Source organism: Atta colombica, unplaced genomic scaffold (assembly GCF_001594045.1).
Source record: "Atta colombica isolate Treedump-2 unplaced genomic scaffold, Acol1.0 scaffold111, whole genome shotgun sequence".
NCBI lineage: Eukaryota > Metazoa > Arthropoda > Insecta > Hymenoptera > Formicidae > Atta > Atta colombica.
This window is the reverse complement of record NW_017259197.1, coordinates 1171859-1178561: the sequence shown is the minus strand read 5'-3', so window position 1 is coordinate 1178561 and position 6703 is coordinate 1171859.

The following is a 6703-nucleotide window of genomic DNA, read 5'->3' as shown; positions in this document are numbered from 1 at the left end:
TATATATATATATATATATATATATGCACAACATACATATATCAATTTTAATGTTTCTTAATTTTTCGATATACGGGCTGTGTATAGATATGCTTTTTATTTCTTGAATTGTATAACAAACAAATTAATAAAATTAAAAATTGAATTTTACAATCAAAATTAAATTTAATTAAAAATTCTATAAGTTTCTTTGATTAAATAAATATTTTTTTCCGATTATACAAATATACATTATATATATTTTGTATACAATTTCATGAACGTGTATATAGGAAAAGACAGTCCTCTCACTTGAAATAAGCCGAATAAAAATCCTTCCTCTTTTCTCTAACGTGAATGCCTTGGCCTCAAGTCAGACCCAAGTGCTTCCTCCTCCCTACCTTGCGAGAGTCTCAGGGATATAGTTAGACTTTATAGTACCCCGATCATTGTTCCGCTCGAAGTTAAATCGACGAAGCAAAACCGGTTTTTCACATGATTACGCATCGTTTGAGAGGATGACTCGGACTCGATTTCTGAGCTGTATCAGAGAAATTTACATCGACGTTGACAAGATCTAAAGATCGCCATTATCGATTTTGTAGACATTAGATGACGTTGCCGAGACGATAAAGAGTTCAGGTCAACTCAAAACGAAAAGCCGGGATATCAGAAGTTTACGGTAGTGAGAGAAGCAGCTGCCGAGGCAAATGCTCGTACATCTGCTGAGACCGAGAGAAGTTTACCACGGAGTCTGACACATCTTTTAGACGAGAAAGCTTTCTCGTCGAGCAAAAATCTGTTTTCTTTTAGCATACGAAAACTTGAAAAATATTGAAAAACTATGTTATTTCCTACTATTGAAAATTTATCGAAATAATTGACTGTATTTTGATAAAACTTTTTTGTTGTGTAAATTCTAATGAAAGATATAAAACAATTCTCGAAATAGAAAGTAATAGCTTCCTGATGAAAATTTAAATCTCACTCAACGGGATAGAATTTGCATATTTCGATGAAATAACGGAAGACGTAAAGCAACTCATTAAATAATAATTTGATTGAAACGAGTAATTAAACATATTATTGAAAAAGAATTAAAAATTACTAATTTAGTCAAGATTATTTAATCTACTCTATGTAATTCAAAACTGATGTATTTAAAACAGGATTACATTCTTATTACGCAATTTTCATTATATTTTTATTATATAATTATAACTTTAATTGCACGGCTGAAGCTTTAATTAAATAAAATGTAGGTTGTAGCATCTAACGAAGCTAAAGTTCTCAATGCACCCTTCAAGCAGCTGCAATACATGGATTTACTTTTCGCGTTTAAGGGCGTGCGACAAAAATGATGAAAGAAATCCAACATCTGCCTTTGCTCTCCTACGTCTTCTCATACTTTCCGATTTGAAAATAAACACAATATTAAATATAGGAAATTTGTTATAAAGATTTTTTACGTTTAATGGACGTACAGTCATATCAAACCTGAAAAAAATCTAAATTCTGATTTAAAAGAAATTTGAGAAAGTTTAAAAAAATTACTAGTAATTTAAAAATTAAAATTAGTGTTTATAATTTTATTATAATATTATATATCATTAGCGCAAAAAACATGGTAAAAGAATATAATAAAAGAAACATGATTGATAACATAAATTGAGAACATAGATTTAAATACAGCATTTTTTCCTGCCAGTTTCTTTTCTTAAAAAAAAAATGAAAATCTTTCTGTTAATAATATAACAATACAAAAAATTATTTAAATAACTCGAATCTTCTTATACTAAGAAATCTTTTTACGTTTTATTTCAAGAAGCACAAAATATAAATGTAGAATTTTTTATTTCTACCACCGGTAACAAAAATAACTTTGACTAACAAAATTAAATGTCTCGTCCTTCTTATTTGCTTTAGCTTGACACCGTAAACGTATATTGCAGAGCGAATGATATCATTATTTAGCACATGTTGTGATCGTGACCTTGTCCCTTATTTCAGCATGCAGTAGAAATCTTTGCGGCGTCTTTGAAAAGGTCGTGAGCCGCAATCGTGCGTCGCCCAGCTGCGACTATTTCGGTCGAATTTTTTTTACGTTATGCATACAGCACATTCAGCTTACGGACAAGAGTTTCACAATACGTCATGGTGCACGCACACTCGGAATACCGGGCGTTATATGTGAGCACAGGTGTAAAGAGTAACGAACGATAGAGGTGCACTTGTGTCTCATGATCAGAGGGCGACTCCCAACATCTTCCATGAAACCTGCAACTACAGCTATCGTAGACTATTGCTATTCCGGCTATTCCTTTTATGTTAGTTACTCTTTACTCGTCGAATTACTGATGCTTTAATATCCGATTGATGTGTCACAATATTGTAAACTGAGGAAAAATTAAAAGAAGAATGATTAACACCAATATTAAAGAATAAATTGTTTAGTATGATAGATTTCGTTTAGTCATTTAATAAATAATTTATTTATGGATTACATTTATTTTTTATAATAATTATACACAATATATGTAATTAATTAGAATATAAAGTGTAAAAGTTATATATTAAAAATATTTAAAAAATATTGCATATCTGTATGAATAAATATAAAATATATACAAGTTTAATTAGAAAGTTAATTTAAAAGTTAAATACACAAGCCTAAACAATTCTGAAAGCTTTTAAAGCATGTAAAATATCATAATACTAACTTTTTTCAATTTTAAAAATAAGAATGATTATATTATATAGCTTCTAGTGTTCTTTTATCAATATCGATAAATGATGAAATGTTCTTTCAACAAAGAGAGCTTTGAGAGCAAACTTTTTAATATTTTCAAACTAATAGAAATTTAAAATTTACTATACTATGTCGATATGTTTTCTCAGCGAGTATTCTATTACTATATTTTCATAATAATAATAATATTTTAATGATTATATCTACATGGGAATTTTAAGAAGCATAACGAAGATATTGTTAAACTAAATGTATTCACTTACAAATTATAGGTGACTACGTACAAACGAGTTCAAAATACTCGTTCGGCACAAGTTATGGCATGTGACGTGTCGTTGATAATAACCGGTTTCGAGAATACTGCGTACTATTGCAAAATCTATTTACTACCGTATCAACAGACGAATAATTGCATTACTTTGCATATGCAAAAGTATATTACGGCACTTCAACCGTCGGTTCATAACTAGATTTATTACGAAGAATACCTCATTAGAAACATATAAATTTTCATAGACTACGTTTGACAAAGTAAAAATAATAAAATTAATGATTTTTTCGTTGTTAAAAAATAAGAAAGAACAATATTTTTACCGATATTAAGTTATTTATCTCACTTTAAAATAATTCTTGTTTAAAATACATATCTTATATTATTACTGCACAAGTAGCGTTTGAAATTTACAAATATTGAAATTCATGTATTATCCTTCAATTATAATATAAAATATATAACAATATATACAATATAAACAATATATACTATAAATAAATAAAAATAGAATTTTTTTAATTTCTAACATTAAAATATTTTATCATTAAAATATCGATATTATATTTTCATTATAGGTATCAACGTACAATATATGATAGCTTGTCAATATATCTACCACTTGAACATTTTTTCCGTTGTGCGGAAAGAGCATGAGATAATAGCGTTCTATATAGAATGCGTCTTTCGAGTCTCTCTCGCACGTGCGTTCACGATCGCGCCATATGGCTGTGACAAAACCACATGCCGGTATATTCCCATGCATACTGAGCTAGCAGGTACCAACAAAAGCATGTGTTTTAGCGTATATCATCTCTCCATGGAGAATTTCGAGTATAATTATCATACTTCGGTAATTAATGAAGGTATTGTAAGCTCTAACGGTGGATTTCGTAAACATCTTTCCGCATAAAACATTACATTACAAGAAGATTATATTTAAACTATTATTAAACTATTATTAAAATTTACAAGATATTTCTATTACATTCATAAAAAATGGAATTATAAAATATCAATATTTAACAAGTAACTGAAAAAGTTTAAAACTTCTAACTTTCTTTTCATAGATAAAATGTGATTGACTAATTATGTTATATAATTATATGAATATTTCGTGATTAAAATAAAATTAATTCCATTCGTGAAAATTTTTTAACGCAAACATTACTGGTAATTACATTATCAATTAGATTATACTTATATAATAGATTATATTTATATATTGCAACACCGATTTTTATTTTTGAAGATTGTAATAAATCGTAGTAGATAATTTTTCAAATTTTTGCTATTAAGTTATCAAAATTTTTCTTGAAACGCGATAGGAATTTTATTCTTTTAACTACTTGGAGAAGAGCTACAATTTTAAATTAATATCAATATCGAAATTTTAAAAATAACTAACTTCGCAAAAATCATACGCAATATTTGCATAAAATCCAATTGACATTATAAATTGACGAAACTGTGAATATATAGTATATAAGTCCCAGAAGTCGTGTTCTCAATTAAAATTTATCCATTATGAGTATCCGTTGACATACCGTTAAACAGGTAAAAGCATTGGAATGCTTGATACGTTGAACATATTCGCTAACTATATAATATTACTACTATATATTATTATGCACTTGTTTTCAATTAACGGTGAAATGTTAGCAAGTCAATTTAAGGAATTAAGCCGTTTGATTTATATATATTTAATATTTTCCAATATCATATGAATCTGTGATAAATAATCAAATAAACATTTCAATTGTCATTATTCGAAGCAACTAAGCAGTAGTCTTTAACATTTTCTTATTTCTTATTTAACATCTCTGTTTATAAAATTTGTATAATTAATTTGTACAATTAAATTTTTTGTTAAATTATTATTCTTTCTCATTATTATTCTTACTATTAAAAAAAAAAAGACAACTGATAGTTTCTCCTTGTAAAGTTATTAATTACGTGAAAATCTAATGTCAAGGCTTGATAAACATCATGTGTCATGGCGTAATCACATAGAACCTTAATAAAGAAGTTGTTCTTGCAACCAGAAAAATGCCTATTCGTGTTAATAACACTGTACAAGTTATGTAACTGAATTAACGAGGCTTTATTCATCTTACTCGATAGTTGCTTTTATCACCCTTTGTTTTAAGCATGACAGTATCACCAGTTAAGAGATTGCCCGTTAATGAACGCTTTCTTCTACCGTTCTTTTATGAATTAACTGCAATTCAGCAAATTAAGCATGACAAATCCTAAACATTATTCGATGGAAAGTCATTCCAAATGGACAATGTATTCATAAGAATTTACCGATAATTTGTGATAATCGGTATCGATTATTATAGAAAGGCGGAAGAAATCGAAACTCAACAAAATTAAATCATTCCTACATACTTTTTTCTCTTATTTTATTTGTCACTGAAAATGGAATGCAGAAGAAGATGAGATTTGTCATGGGAATTTTGAGTCAAGGCCCTATAACGGCCTTTTCTCTTTGGTATGTATGTGTAGTTCACACAATAAGTGCCGCGCAACAATGGAGCCACGAAGAGCATTGTTATTTGTACACGGGAATAAACGAGCATATACGTACGCGCTTAATCGCGATGTGAAATCGGGTTATGGCAATTAACGAAGCATAACGTTTCGTCATTGGCCTCCCGCGCGTTGTTAAACATTAATTAGATAGAAAAATTGATCTCTAAATACATTCAATGATCATTTCGTGGAGATACGATAATCGACAGGATAACAGATGATTCAGTGTTCGACAAGCAAACAAATCCGAAAGACTAATATAAAGTATGCTTTATGTGTGCGTTCGCAGTGCAATTTGAACGGAAGTTATTAAACTTCATACTGGTGATAGTTAACCTGCAATGATCACCTTATCACCTCAATTAACATTGAAATTGTTGCTAAAATATTTTGTGCCCTCAATACTATAATAGACATATTTAAGAGAATAATGAATTTTAGTATCCAGTCTGATTAATTCATTCTTATGACTTATAAATATTTGTTTAATTTTTAAAGATACAATTTATTTATCTAGAGAATCCTAAAATCTTGAATAAAGAGAAAAAAGAAGGCAAGAATATTTCTGTACTATGTATTTTTAAAAAATGATGAAATGATGCTTTTATAATATTTTATTACTTTTTATAATATTTTAAAATGTTAATCAGTAAATGTAAATATAATGTTTTATATCACAATGATACATATATCTATTCACATACTTTTAAATATTTAAATAAAAATAATTTTAAAAATTTTAAAAATAATTGTGTCATCTTTCCTTTTAAATATAAATATAGCTTATAAATGTATTTTACAACATAATTTTAAATGTAAGTATTTATTTCATCTTACTCAAATAATAAATTACTGATTATACTGACTTTATTATCATAATAAATTTAACTTTTTTTAATGCTTATTGATAACATTAACAAATTACTATATAACTTATAAAATTTATATATTGTAATTTAAAGTTATTAACTTAAATTTATATAATTTAAAGACACATGAAATAAATACTTATATTTAACTTTAACTGTAAGTACTTATTTCATGTGTTTTGCATTCGCTATTATGATATAATGTTTATTATAATATTTCTTAGTTTCAGAAAAAAATTTTATCTAAAAGTATATAAATTAATGTCTTTAAATAAAATATAATAAATGTATAATAGA